This window comes from Centruroides sculpturatus, unplaced genomic scaffold (genome assembly GCF_000671375.1).
Source record: "Centruroides sculpturatus isolate CEXI.00-Female unplaced genomic scaffold, Cexi_2.0 scaffold1136, whole genome shotgun sequence".
Classification (NCBI taxonomy): domain Eukaryota; kingdom Metazoa; phylum Arthropoda; class Arachnida; order Scorpiones; family Buthidae; genus Centruroides; species Centruroides sculpturatus.
The window spans coordinates 137339-150151 of NW_019385375.1; the positions used below are offsets into that span (position 1 = coordinate 137339).

General features: G+C 34.3%; 1 long non-coding RNA gene across 1 annotated transcript; it reads left to right on the forward strand.

The window, feature by feature from the left end:
• Positions 1-3855: 3855 nt before the first annotated feature.
• LOC111638296 lies at positions 3856-11763 on the forward strand. Its single transcript, XR_002758839.1, has 3 exons — positions 3856-3955; positions 4051-4260; positions 11687-11763. It is a non-coding gene; the product is annotated as an uncharacterized LOC111638296 (long non-coding RNA).
• The last annotated feature ends 1050 nt before the right edge of the window (positions 11764-12813 follow it).

The window sequence follows — 12813 nt, forward strand, 5'->3', positions numbered from 1 at the left end:
GATTGCCAATCGAAAAAGGAAGCCAATTATTGTTACACAAAGCCGTCCCTTCTGTTGATCTTTGTACAGCTTTTAAACATACAACCCCCTTTATCAAAATTTATTTGTCCTACGTTTAACCCGAGTGTCGCCTATGACGTTTCTGTTTGTATTTTACGAACAGACGTTCGGACGTTTCGCATATTTTGCATTTTTTAATTTAAGTTTTTTTCAAGTTTTTACGTGGTTGTAAAAATTTGATACGAAGTTTTTACATTATCAGGTATTGTCTTCGCTGTTTTTCTACAAGAACGTCACACAAAAAAGAATTTTGGAGTTAATTTTTTGAAGTTTTGTATAGTCGACCTCCCTATAACACTGTTGATTATTCCGTTTTATATGAATTCCATGTTGTACGAGTCACTTAGATTTTACAAATACGTGAGCTGTTCACAGCCCTTCACATGTATTTGTAAAATCTAAGTGACTCATACAACATGGAATTCATATAAAACAGAATAATCAACAGTGCTATAGGTGGGTTGACTGTACATATATTAATATTAATAAAGAAAAAAGCATTGACAAGGTTTATGATAAAATTTATTATTATTTTATATCAATTGCAGGGCATTCTATATATATAGGACATTAAGCATATGGTTATTACGTTAGCTATATCTAATCTGTGTTATTTATAAATTAAATTTGATGAAATTTTTACATATAAAGTTCTATGGAATTTTACAAACTACGCAGACCAACATCACGTATCTTGCATTTTGTTGTAGTTTTTGCTTCACATAATGACATTGTCAAGCAGAATTATACAGAACATCATTATTTTGGTTTTTTGCTGGAAGTATCTATCTGTTTAATCTACAATTTTTCTCTAATATTTCATTATCAAAGAATTTTGAAAATAATTTTAAAGAAGTTGCTTCGGCTAATATGCAATCTTTGGCATCAGACAAGACACGATTATCGTCAAGTTTTGTTTCACGTATTTCTTCTTTTTACTTTTTCAACTTCGGCACGAAGTTTCCTTAAGCGATACTTAATATTCGTAAACTCGAATTTCCTATCTGAATTTTGGTAGCATATTTCCACATCAATTGGTACTATTTTATGAATATCAATGTTTTTACTTTTCAAACAGTTGGTAATTCTATATTCTCAGCTCGAGTTTGTCCTGCAAGTTATCAGTATATCGAGTAACTTTTTTTGAGGTTCGTAAAGTTAACATATCTAGAAATAAGTACAATCTTTGCAATATTATTCATATCGCAAGATTCGTCACAGGCAATATAAAATCCTGGTTTTGAATTTAAATCCGTAACATGCCGTAGAAACAGTTCTGTCTCTTTCAGTCTTGGCAGACATTGGTATGTTTTTATTTTAGCAATTCTTTCTGTTTTATTTTTAAAATTGCAAAATAGATAGATACAATCTTTCATAAAATCGCCATCCGTAAACGGCATTCCCTGTTTCACTATTTCTAGAGCGGCAACAAAACTAGCAGTAGTTGTATTATGATGATTTTATCCGATTTAAAAATGTACAGTACCTAAACGTAAGTTCGTTTTCCTTTGAAGATCTATTGTCATATTTCTTTCTTCTCCCTCTCGATAAGTGTTTGCAAATGCTTCGTGTTTATTTAAAAAATCTTTGCACATTTGATTTTTTGTTATTAAACTTTTCTTGACATATTAAACACACTGGAAATCCTATTAAATTTGCAACAGCTGCGTACAATTCAGTCCAGTCACTTCTAAATTCTCGATTTTCTTCTACGTTTTTTTCTTTTTTCTAGCTATATTAAATATTACCCTGAATAATGAAAAGCTTTTATTCAATATTTTTCTTTTGCACGCATATATAATGACATAGACACGAGAAAATAAGAACAGTATAAGACTACTATACGCCAAACCAACATAATTGTTAATGTTGTTATTTTTTAATTATATCAGGCAGTAAAAACTTCATTGTAGTATTCGTGATGGTACATGTCTCTGTGACTCTACTTTGTCAATTATCCGGAAAGAAGTGAAGAGGAGGCATTTGTAAAGTACTATATTATTTTTACAACGATTATCGACACTACTTTGTGCCGGAAACAGCCGTTACCTAACGGGTACTTTACGTGGATTCGCGTTAGTGTGCGTGCCTGGACTTTAAGCGTGCACCGAATTAAATAATGACAAAGTTAGTCAAAAACAATCGAATATTTAATGAAATTCTAGTAATAACTATATACAAAAAAAATTAGTAAAAATTAAATAACAATTTATTGAACGTAAATCAATAAGAATCAACCCGATAAAACTCAAATCAATTATTTTTTAGCTTGATTCTATTCTCCTTTGGAATTCGAGAAAAATTCAAAGACTTAACTTATATACAATTATTCTTATGAATTAAAGGTCCTAATCGTCACCTCAATATACTAGGAACCCTTTTCCTCAACTCTCAAGACTTTCTCTAATCTTCGATTCACAAAATCGAATAACTTCAAAATCTCCTTGGAACGACTTTATCCTATCGGACACCTCTCTCGTTTGCTGCTACGAAGCTCACCACGCTCGTTGCTAACAGAAGCTCACCTCGGTAATCTTATTTTCTTTCTTTTCTTCTTGCAGGTGTTAATATGGATATTATAGCTCAGATAGGCTCTTTCTCCGATAGACTTGTGTATGATCGCTATGCGACCGATGAGCCAGCCGTACCTGAACGGCCTAATCGCGTGCGCGGGAAATAATGCCTTCCGGGAGGACTGTTATGGGGAACTGGCCTCCTATTCAGTCATTATTGGCAAGGAGAAAACCCCAAGCATGCAGGCAGCCAGCCTGTCCGACCGTGGCGCGAACCCACGACGAACCTCCCAGTCCCTCTGTAATCTTCACTTGAGGTTCGGTCTTTATACTGTGAGGTGACGTCACAATTTTGAGTGAGACCACTCCCCTCATTTACATACTTATTTGCTAACAAACTTTTTCTGTTTGTCTAGCAGCCTATTTTCCGACAATACTCGCTAACCTTTTACATTATTCTTTTTGACAATTTTCGGGATGTTTTTATTCTTTAAGGTTTAGCAAGTTCTTAAGTTGTGCTTGTGGGATCTCCCCCCTTTTCTCGGTGCGGACTTACATTTTTCCGCTCGGAAGCGCAAGTGTACGCGAGTTTTTTCTACGGCGCTTTTCTCTCGTTGGTGAGTTGGTTTCTGTTCTATTTTTAAGATTCTAAGGTAAATGGTGAGGAAACCTTCGTCCTAACAAAACATAAGCCCCAAACAAAAATAGAATAAAAAGCAAAAATAAAAGTAACTAAAAATAACGCACAGACTTGGTTCCTTACACATTTACTCAAATTAACCTTTTATACTCTTTAAATGTAGAAAATAAAACGAAAAACATATTAAAAAGTAGAATTGCCTGTAACTTGAAATTTATAACACATTTTATTATTTTATTTTTACATCTCTTTAAAAATACTGTTTTTATTTCAATAAAATTTTAATTGTCTGGATACTTGGAAAAATTAGTTAAAGCTTCATAAACAATTTATCTTTTTCATGGTTTTGTCGTTAACAACAATTTTAATAATTTTATCGAACAAGAGAGAATTTATTTGCTTTTTATTTAAATTGTGATACGGATTACAGAAATTTTACAAATTTTAAGTATGAAATGAAAAACTATTTTCGTTTGCTGTAAATATTCACAAGCCGGTTTTAAAAACAATAATTGCTTACCTTATAACACGTGAGTTTTATAGCAACAAATTATCACGTGGACTGGAGAAGTGCTTTCTTTCGATTACGTAAACGTCGAGCTTCTACTCGTTTGTTTAGTGCTATAACACTAACAACACTACGTTTGAGTTTGTTCCCTACATGTACTAAATTTTAAATTTCTCTTAATAAAAAAATTTATTAATTGACATTGATTAATATTACTCTGTTCAACTGCAAGAGGTAAGTGATTCGCATTATTACAACTTTATTCGTTTATTTATGCAAATATAATTTTCAACTGGACTCTTTTAAAATGTTTATTTTATTAAATACAGTGCTCACGTACAAAAGTATTCTAAACTAAGAAAATGGAGATAAAAGAAGAGTTAGATACAAAAGATTTCGATTTTACTTTTGAACCGAGTAAAGAAAATTTTGCTGTTGTATTAAAGAATTGCAAGACAGAATTAAAAACGGAAGATAAGAAGTTTTCTGTAAGAATCAAGTCAGAACCTTTAGAATATGGAAACGATAATAATACAGAGGTGAGTAAAAAGTAGTGTTCTCTGAGGTAAAATACACATCCGTGGGGCATTTTGGAGATAGAAAAAAAAGCAGAGGCGAATTTCTCACAGAGTAATTTTCGTGGAGTACCCTATGTCTCGCGAAAGGTCATATGTAAAGACACGGTTCCTTTGTCTTTTTTACTGATATGTGTGCTCTACAGCTGTATTAAAGTCCCAACAGTCTCATTCGGCGCTTGAGTATGGTATCTCTAAGATTATGACGTTGCTTTAAGAAGGAGAAAAAGAACTAAAATATTAAAATATAAAATACGAAATAGGAAAGAATATCTTTATGGTCGAACCGAGATAGGCGCGTCATTCTCGATGACAGGACAAAAAAGCCATTTTGACAGTTTCTATAAAATTTGTCAGTTTGGTCATAGTATTCGTTTTCTATCGGTTAAGTAAAAAATCTGGCACTTGTCAATCCAACTTTAAAATATATTACACAAATTGTTTAATTATTTATATATATTACAATATTGTCATTAGAAGAATAAAGTAGTAGTCCAGATAAGAGCACAAAAAAGTATAAGGACTATCATATGCTTTCAAAGGTTTGTTGTTTGTAAATATTAAATTATATAAAAACAATTATATAAAAGCTATGTTTTTTTGTCAGATCTGAAATTATTGTAGTTACAAAGAACAGAAAAATACAATTAAGTAGATAATAGGAATAATCAAAATGGATAATTCGTATGAGATTTAGACTGTAGGAATGAGATGGGACAATAACTTACGAAGAATTGATTAAAATTCCTAATTTTTTTGGATCATCTCGAGGACTAACAAAGGATTCAATATAACAGATATAGTAAGGTTAATGATATAATCCTGGGTTTGATATAATCTAGACTCTTTGTAGCGCTTTTGTAAGAAAATCTTAAGAATTGAAAATTCTTTAAAAAATTTGAAAAAATCAGAAATTTTCTAACATTTCAACCTGACCGACATGCTTTAGACACTTTTTGCAATTGCGCACTGGTTTTTTACATAAAAATAGGTCAAAGTTATCGAACTGCGTTTAATAAAAATCGCTGGATTAGTGGCAATGTGTTTAATTAGTTTGTTTCCACTCTCTTCTCTTCTATAGCATAGTGATAGGACGACTTCTTGCCATTAATTGGTTGTTAAAGTTTGTGTTTAAATGCTTTTTAAGCTGCGGTTGGTAATTTCTATCTGGACTAACGCTAGTTAAACGCGTTTTCTCAGGACCGTCCGGTCGGGATTTCTCCGCGAAAAGCTACATCCCCATCATAATGCATCATCGGAGTCAAAATGTAAAGGAATCGCTATATTTTTCGTTTTCAGCTGTACTTCCCGATTTTTATATTGTTTGACTGTATTTAACCCAATAGGCCTAAGCGTCTTGTCAGAAGAATCCAGCCATAAATTCGCTCGCAAAACTTAATAGTTTGGGTTAAGCCGGATGCACACATGCGGCGCGGCATGTAAAAGCGGCAGAATGACGTCACTTTTTTTGCCGCAGAAGTCGATTTTATGACGCTTTTCTCTTGCCGCAAAAGTTGGTTGAATTCTATCTCTTGTGGCGACCGCCGCCAAGACGCTTTTCTGTCAGCCAATAATGGTTGGTCTGGTAGTCACGTGAGAAAATACAACCGCGTGGTGTTTTTATGGTGGAAAGTTCAAGGCAGTTAATCCAGGTAATTAAATCAGAATAAAGAGGAAAGGATAACAAATTTAAAAAAAAAAACATTCTACACAAATAATCATATATAATTTAATCCAAAAAACAAAACAAAACCGAATCTTACTCGAAATAGTATTATTTATCGAGAGAACTTAATCGAGGAATAAGTCTGTTTTGTACACCAGTTCTTTCTCGATATAAAAAAAATATCTCTAATTCAAAGTCTTCGTTCGAATCTTCGACAAAATCTTCTAGCTAAATAAGCAAGCCGTAGAAAACAAAATTTGTAAACACCTGGATAGGGGCAGTGTCGGTATCGTTCGCCATCTTGAACACTGAACGCATGCGCTGAAATGTAAGCGGATTGCCGCTTGTGTGGTTGTGCTGCCGCGCAGCGAAGATGTGTTTGCGACACCGAGTATTTCTTCCTGCGCCGCGTGTGTGCATACTGCTTTAGGCGATATATCTAATATATAATCGAGACGGGTTGATGATAATGTTAATAATAATAATAATAAGCGCAGAGCCCAAACGGTTAGGAGTTGAAAGTTGAAATTTGGTATACAGTTAGGGTACGTGACGAAAACGCACACTAAGGGTGCGACTATGCAGACGCGAATTTAGAGCGAGCGAGAGGTTGCGAGCGATTTAGTTTTCGCAAAGGAAAACCATGAACAAACGAGAAGCGAGAAATAACGCTGGCGAGAGCGAATTTCTGGTTCTCGCACATATCTGACAGGTTTTGATATTTATCGCGTCTCGTCTCTTCTCGCCACATATTCTCGCTCACTCGGAAAATTCGCTCGCTCGTGTCTGCATAGTCGCACCGTAACTGTCGAGCGTTTTAGCTAGCGAGAAAAATTTCGCCATCAATCGTATTCCCGCTAGTTGTCACGTGATTCTTGTTGTTTTCAAGATGGTTACAGAAACTTTCTGGCGCAATAAAGTTAATGTTCTNTGCGGTTGGTAATTTCTATCTGGACTAACGCTAGTTAAACGCGTTTTCTCAGGACCGTCCGGTCGGGATTTCTCCGCGAAAAGCTACATCCCCATCATAATGCATCATCGGAGTCAAAATGTAAAGGAATCGCTATATTTTTCGTTTTCAGCTGTACTTCCCGATTTTTATATTGTTTGACTGTATTTAACCCAATAGGCCTAAGCGTCTTGTCAGAAGAATCCAGCCATAAATTCGCTCGCAAAACTTAATAGTTTGGGTTAAGCCGGATGCACACATGCGGCGCGGCATGTAAAAGCGGCAGAATGACGTCACTTTTTTTGCCGCAGAAGTCGATTTTATGACGCTTTTCTCTTGCCGCAAAAGTTGGTTGAATTCTATCTCTTGTGGCGACCGCCGCCAAGACGCTTTTCTGTCAGCCAATAATGGTTGGTCTGGTAGTCACGTGAGAAAATACAACCGCGTGGTGTTTTTATGGTGGAAAGTTCAAGGCAGTTAATCCAGGTAATTAAATCAGAATAAAGAGGAAAGGATAACAAATTTAAAAAAAAAAACATTCTACACAAATAATCATATATAATTTAATCCAAAAAACAAAACAAAACCGAATCTTACTCGAAATAGTATTATTTATCGAGAGAACTTAATCGAGGAATAAGTCTGTTTTGTACACCAGTTCTTTCTCGATATAAAAAAATATCTCTAATTCAAAGTCTTCGTTCGAATCTTCGACAAAATCTTCTAGCTAAATAAGCAAGCCGTAGAAAACAAAATTTGTAAACACCTGGATAGGGGCAGTGTCGGTATCGTTCGCCATCTTGAACACTGAACGCATGCGCTGAAATGTAAGCGGATTGCCGCTTGTGTGGTTGTGCTGCCGCGCAGCGAAGATGTGTTTGCGACACCGAGTATTTCTTCCTGCGCCGCGTGTGTGCATACTGCTTTAGGCGATATATCTAATATATAATCGAGACGGGTTGATGATAATGTTAATAATAATAATAATAAGCGCAGAGCCCAAACGGTTAGGAGTTGAAAGTTGAAATTTGGTATACAGTTAGGGTACGTGACGAAAACGCACACTAAGGGTGCGACTATGCAGACGCGAATTTAGAGCGAGCGAGAGGTTGCGAGCGATTTAGTTTTCGCAAAGGAAAACCATGAACAAACGAGAAGCGAGAAATAACGCTGGCGAGAGCGAATTTCTGGTTCTCGCACATATCTGACAGGTTTTGATATTTATCGCGTCTCGTCTCTTCTCGCCACATATTCTCGCTCACTCGGAAAATTCGTTTTCTCGCGTCTGCATAGTCGCACCCTAAGAAGGGATTTTTCGAAATTCCTCCCCACGGGGGAGAGGAACAGGATTAAGAAGGGATTTTTCGATCAACTTCCATCAACAATAAAAGTGTTAAGTAACACTGGAAGTGTCAACAATGGAAGTGTTACGTAACAATGGAATTGTTAAGAGAAAGCGACGTGCAAGACGCAGATGCAGTTTTTCTTATTTTTGCGAGAAATTAAACATATTTTTAGAACCATCTAATAATTCTCTAATTAGTCTGGAAACAAGGGGACCCAACTCTTGTATTCTGTGAAAACGGGTAAGGTTGACTGTAACGTAATAATCTTAATCTTTGTTGTCGTTACTTTTGCCCGAGCAACGTCGGGCCCACCTGCTAGTAAATAAATAATCGCTTATAACATCGGTTATTATAGTCATTGTTGAAATTATTGTTGGAATAATGAGTAAAGCGTCTACACTATTTGAGGTAGATAGTACTGTACTGTACATTGACGTAAACTGACCTACATTCGGTGAAGTCAACCATCCACAGTTGAGAGAGGGAAGATAAACGATACTTTTGTAATGAAGGCAGTAACTTTTCACCACTTGACTTGCAGTTTTTGTTTGAAAGAGACATATATATTTTCAAGTTATAAATGTTGCAAATTAATCGCGACTGTTTTCTAGTTTTACTTTTTTTCGAAAATTTGTAATTTAAATGTTATTAAAAATTTAACCATTGTAAACTAATATGTTTATAATAGAAAATTAAAAATAGATCAATTTTAATAAATTTAACGGTGCTGATTGACAGCAGTGAGATATAAATACTAACATGGATTACTATCAATAATTATAAACGGTACAATCCAGTCGATTGCCCTATTGGAATGTTTAAAAGAAACAAATAAACCGTGGCGCGTTATAACTATCGGACCATGGCAAATTTAAATTAGATGGTCCCACGTGAAGTATTGGGAGAACTGAAGAAGAGGTTAGGAGTGGATGTTTAGTGGACGTCCGTTTATTTCATTAAATTTTATACGAGTTATGCATTTTATTATGTTTCAGAATTTCTTGTAAGTTTCTTTCCTGTTTATAGTATCTATCATTTATAAAGTTATCAAGGTTTTTAAGGGAAGGAGTTTTATTGAATGATCCCTCAAAACGGGCGGACTGGCTTTAAAATTTTTGTGTGGAAAATTTATTCCCAGCCCAGCCCACAAATAAAAAAAAAATGTATGTTTTCTGTTTATATTTAAATATATTCAAAATATAACATTGACAAAAATTACAATAAGCACAAGTCTATATTCTACAATATTAATTTTTTATTTAGAAGTTTGCTTTGTTGAGCAATAATATTAATGACATTATCAGAATGTATTACGTTTAAAAAATCCTTCTTCACTAACATTAACACGAAGGCTTCTAGATTTTCTTGCGAGATACTTATAAGTATCTTAGCCTGCTTTTAATTAATTTTAACATAGAATAGCTTTGTTCACCGGACACTTGTGTTACAGACATAGATAGCAGATATTTGTATGCTTGACCAAGTACTGTATAGAATAAGCGCCACTTAACATGTTATATCTGAATAATATTTTATAACAACAAATAGAGCAATTTTTGCAAGCAATGCAGTAAGAGGATATAATCGCATCTTTATTAGTTTCTACTTGATCATCAGTAGAATGTTCATTTTCGTTTAATTTTATAAAAGTTTCATTGACATTTTCCTTTAAAATATTCCATGACGATTTAAAATGTTGCAATTCTGAAATAATATTGTGTTGAGTAGCTACTGGATTAAACTGTATTAAAATACTGCTTAATTTTTTAAATGCGTTTTCATGAATATTTAGTGATGGTCTCGTAAATTTTGGTCTAATGTTCTTTGAACTCGCTGTAAGATGACAGTCGAACTCTCCCCGGTTGCTTTCTCTTTCACCTTCCCTAATCTAGATCGAAGACGTATGAATTTGGTCCGGGAATGCGACAATTAAATCGTCTTACACTCGTTCCTGTTTACGAAATAAATCGTCGATTTATTAGCTTTAGCTCGACAACCAGTTTCCTGTTGGAGAGGGGGTGAGGTCCCGGCCTCACACTACAAAATATATTATTTTTAATTAAATCGTTTGGAATATAGAGAAATTATTATTGAATAACAATTTTTACTTGCCTAAAATAAAGGAAATAATATAAGTGGCCATTAAATTTGTTATGACTACAATCATTGCTTTGGTGGCTAGGTACAAAACTAATAACGCGCATTTCTATAGTTTACCATTAAGATTCATAGGAGTGGTGAACAGTTTCTAGCAATGTAAACAAATGACCAATTTTCTCTGTTTAGAACAGCGTTTTTCAACCTCTAACGAAGCGTCGCCCCCTTCAACGTAGTATCGCCCCCTTCACTCCTAGGCTAACACCAGATTCATACTGCATTGAATAGACTAGTCATCAGTATAATGTTATTTGTTTAATTATTGTACGATATAACGAATAAAATATCTAATTATTCTTAATATAATGTTTTACTATACCGCCCAGAAAATTGTTTTTTATCCCCCAAAATATAAATTGTTACTAATCGCCTTCTCAACATGGAAAAACGCCCACATGGGAGCGATATCGCCCCCGTTGAGAAACACTGGTTTAGAAGGTAGTTTTGATTATTTTTCTCCTAGGATGCTTTTTATTTGAACCGAATAGAGCTAATGTAGTGTTTGACTCAGATCGGCCGAACTAATTTAACTTCGGATACGGGTAGCGCCGAGTAAAATGATACAGGCCTACACATACGAGTATACTTACATTATACCTAAAAATTGAAATTTACCTTACTTAACAAAAAAATAAATAAATTTTTTAAAATTAAACTTAACCAAACGATACGTTATGTACATATTTAGAAAAAAACGGCCTAAATTGTATACGGCCCATGTGGAATTTTCCACATAGCCAGTCCGTCCCTGCCTCAAAATTATTTCAAGATAATATTTTGAAAGAAATTAGAAGCGACGATTGTACGAAAACATGGTCAACTGGAACAATGGGGGACGTGTTAATAGTTAATAAGAACGAGTGGAAATGGATATTTTGTATGTTTTATATATCATAAAAATCGGATTGGAAAATAATTTACAAAAACTTTTAAAAACATTTCTGTATTTTAAATTCTTTTGAGTTAACCAGTGTCGTTTTAACAAAAAAACAATTCAATATTTTATAACTAGAGAGGTTGATATGATGTATTTTGAGGTTTAATAATTTATGAGCTGTCATTTTCACGTCATTTTTCTGGTATGAGGATGCTCCAGATTTTAATTAAATGAACGAATTCTTATAATACAATCAAGACTAATGCAGATGAACTATTATTATTTTATAGGAATTTATCGATTAAACGCAATTTAATGTTTCGGTTTAAGTATTTTTTTAACTTATTCTTCTGTAAAATGTAACATGTGTGATAATGATTTTTGTGTTGTTTTAGATAAATACTTGTGAAAATTCAAGAAATAACCCAAACTCTTTTAATCGTTGGAGTAATTCCGGTTATAACAGTGANATTATTATTATTATCATTAATCAACGTCATAATATTTATTTTTGTATTAATTTTAATTTTCGCAAAAGACGCAAAAAACTTTGCCAGATCGACTAGTTAGTGCACGTGTAAACAGAAACGTCATACAAAATAAAACAAGAGAGAATAGAGAAAAACCGAATTCCGTTGCCATATTGATAACATTTTGGCTAAGGCCAAGAAAATAAACTACATGCTGCTAAAATGTGCTAGGTGCACCTGGGGTTTAAATAATAAAGCTTATAAAACTCTATATAATGGGGCAATAAAACCGATGCTACTTTACGCGGCCTCTGGCTGTGGTCATGTAACTAGTAGAAATTCAGTAGCAAGTAAACTACTATCTCTTCAAAGCCAGTTTGCCATCAGAATTTCAAAGTGCTGCAGAACTGTTTACCAAACCTCTCTGATACTAGCAGAGCTTCTTCCTTTGCCGCTATGTATTGTAGAAAATGTTCTAAACTACTACATCAGAACTACAAACGTCAAGGCTCAACAACGGTTTTTACTTCTGTCTACGGCTGTTCATACGCTACCACATTGCAATTACCCTACTATCTATAATCATCATCCTGTAAACGAGGTTATTTGGTGTCATCCGCTTCTTCCATGGATAATCATGCAGACATTAATATCTACACAGATGGGTCCAAAACCTCCCTCATTGTCGGCTCAAGTACCTGTATCTTCCTCCAAACTGACATATTTTGCCAAAAATATGTTAGAAGGTACAGATACTTCCCACATACCTCCGTCTATCAAGCTGAAGAAGATGCTGACTACCAAGCTGTTCAGGTGGCCACTTCACTACCAAACAAAACTCTATCAACATGTACAGTGATTCTCAATCTGTCCTAAAAGCTCTATTAAATCTCAATTGCAATAGCAATTTATTTATTTAGCGTATGGCTACACATCTAATTGTTAACAAGAACAGAAAGCAGAAAAAGTAAGAACACAAATCATAAATGTAAATCTAAGTTAGAAATATAATTTAAAGCACTTTCAGTCATAATCAAGAAGTCACTCAGTTG